Source organism: Schistocerca cancellata, unplaced genomic scaffold, assembly GCF_023864275.1.
Source record: "Schistocerca cancellata isolate TAMUIC-IGC-003103 unplaced genomic scaffold, iqSchCanc2.1 HiC_scaffold_850, whole genome shotgun sequence".
Taxonomy (NCBI): domain Eukaryota; kingdom Metazoa; phylum Arthropoda; class Insecta; order Orthoptera; family Acrididae; genus Schistocerca; species Schistocerca cancellata.
In genome coordinates this window covers 245,001-247,500 of record NW_026046861.1, presented here as the reverse complement: position 1 = coordinate 247,500, position 2,500 = coordinate 245,001, and the positions used below count along the sequence as shown (strand labels likewise).

The 2,500-nt window shown below is 62.6% G+C and overlaps 1 pseudogene; it reads right to left on the bottom strand.

The window, feature by feature from the left end:
* Positions 1 to 2,500, bottom strand: part of LOC126147238 (large subunit ribosomal RNA) — a 6,742-nt pseudogene that overhangs the window by 2,213 nt on the left and 2,029 nt on the right.

The window sequence follows — 2,500 nt, the reverse complement described above, 5'->3', positions numbered from 1 at the left end:
TACGCCCAGATAGCAGGCGACTGGTGTCGGCGACCCATTGGTGTTGCCCCTTGACGGCGGCGGAAGATGACAGCGCCGCACCGTCAAAGGCAACATGCAGGCGTGCGGCCCACATCTCTCCAACCTGCGTCGACGATTTGAGGAGGTGGCCCTCCCACATTAGATGCCGCTCCAGCACCTCGACCTCACGCTGCACCTCGTCCCTGCCTGCACCGTCGGAGGCTGGCCCTATCCTCTTCAGAGCCAGGAGACGGGACCGGCGGAGAGTAAGCCCCATCCATCGGCATGATGGGATGCCGAGGCCTCCCTGGGCTACAGGAGCATGGAAGTAGCCCAGGGGAGTGTCCGCCGGAAGGCGGAACCATCTCCTGACGGCGGCCCTGATGGTCACGTCGGCCGCTTTCAGAGCACCCACTCGGGTGCGGCTGAGGGCCAGCCCATGGTACAGGCCAGGCAGAAGTACGTTGGTGAGGGCGTGGAGGCGCTGTTGCGGCTTAAGCGGAGCTCGGGAGATGACGTCCAGTTGCTCCACCAGGTGGCGTCGTGGATTGAACACGCAGCGACCAGCGGTGGAGAATTGCAGTCCCAGGTACCGGAAGGTTTCACCCACACGTAGGGCAGGCACGGTGGTATTGCCTGCCTTGAAGGTCACATCTGCGTCGACCTTCACCTTCTTGTCGCGGCCAGATGCGACTAAGGCGAGGGTGAAGCACTTCCGGGCGTTGATCTGCAGCCCCAGGTGGGCGAGGGCTGCGACGGCTGCGTCGATGAGGGACTGCAAGCCCCTCGCGGTCGATGCAAACAGCAGGACGTCATCTGCGAAGGCCGCAGCGTTGACTCTGCGACCTAAAATCCGAGCTCCGATGTGGGAGGGCAGTTGGCTCAAAACATAGTCCACCGCAAAATTGAAAAGGAGGGGGGAGAGGGGATCACCTTGACGTACTCCCCTTGCCGGCTGCACGGGCACGCCCACGCCGCCGCCGCCCGCTATCACCGTCGTGCTGCCCTCGTAGCACCTTTCGACGTACTCAATAAAGCAATCCGGCAGGCCATGCGCCCTCAGCACGGGGCGGAGGGCAGCATGGTCCACCGAATCAAACGCCTTAGAGACGTCGATCGACGCCACAAAAACAGAGCGACAGGAGCGAACTGCGTCGGTGAGAGCTGTGTCCAAGATGAAGGTGTTTTCCAACATCCCATCCCGGGGGATGAATGCCCGCTGACGCTCGTCCACAGCACAAGCACGCATCAGGCGTGACGCGAGAACCTTATGAAAGGTCCGCGCCAACACCGAGCAGACCGTAATGGGGCGAAAGTCAGCGGGGGATGTTGGTGCAGCCGTTTTGGGGAGTAGTGTCGTCCGCGCGCGAAGCAGACTCTCGGGGAGGGCACGGGCCAGGAGGAAGAGGTTCAAGAGTTTCTCCAGGACTTCGTGCGGCAGGCGCCGCAGCTCCGCTGGGGTAAGGCCGTCCGGCCCGGCTGCCGACCCCCTGGGCGGCAAGGCAGCAGCGACCTCCTCACGCGTGACCGGCCCCCATAGGCACTCAGGAGCGACAGGCTCCGAGTGCGGGAGAAGGCGGTCACGGATGAAGCCGGCGGTGGAGATCGGCTTCTTGGTGAAGAGGTCCGCCCAGAAGTCCAGCAGACCGGGGATGTCATAGTTACTCCCGCCGTTTACCCGCGCTTGCTTGAATTTCTTCACGTTGACATTCAGAGCACTGGGCAGAAATCACATTGCGTCAACACCCGCTAGGGCCATCGCAATGCTTTGTTTTAATTAGACAGTCGGATTCCCCCAGTCCGTGCCAGTTCTGAGTTGATCGTTGAATGGCGGCCGAAGAGAATCCGCGCACCCGCGCGCCCCCGGAGGAGCACGCTAAGGCGGACGCGGCCTCGCAGCAAGGAAGATCCGTGGGAGGCCAAGGCACGGGACCGAGCTCGGATCCTGCGCGCAGGTTGAAGCACCGGGGCACGAACGCCGCGCAGGCGCGCGCATCCTGCACCGCCGGCCAGCACGAGGCCAACCAACGGCGAGAGCAGACCACGCCCGCGCTAAACGCCCGCACTTACCGGCACCCCTACGGCACTCACCTCGCCCAGGCCCGGCACGTTAGCGCTGACCCACTTCCCGACCAAGCCCGACACGCCCCGATCCTCAGAGCCAATCCTTATCCCGAAGTTACGGATCCAATTTGCCGACTTCCCTTACCTACATTATTCTATCGACTAGAGGCTCTTCACCTTGGAGACCTGCTGCGGATATGGGTACGAACCGGCGCGACACCTCCACGTGGCCCTCTCCCGGATTTTCAAGGTCCGAGGGGAAGATCGGGACACCGCCGCAACTGCGGTGCTCTTCGCGTTCCAAACCCTATCTCCCTGCTAGAGGATTCCAGGGAACTCGAACGCTCATGCAGAAAAGAAAACTCTTCCCCGATCTCCCGACGGCGTCTCCGGGTCCTTTTGGGTTACCCCGACGAGCATCTCTAAAAGAGGGGCC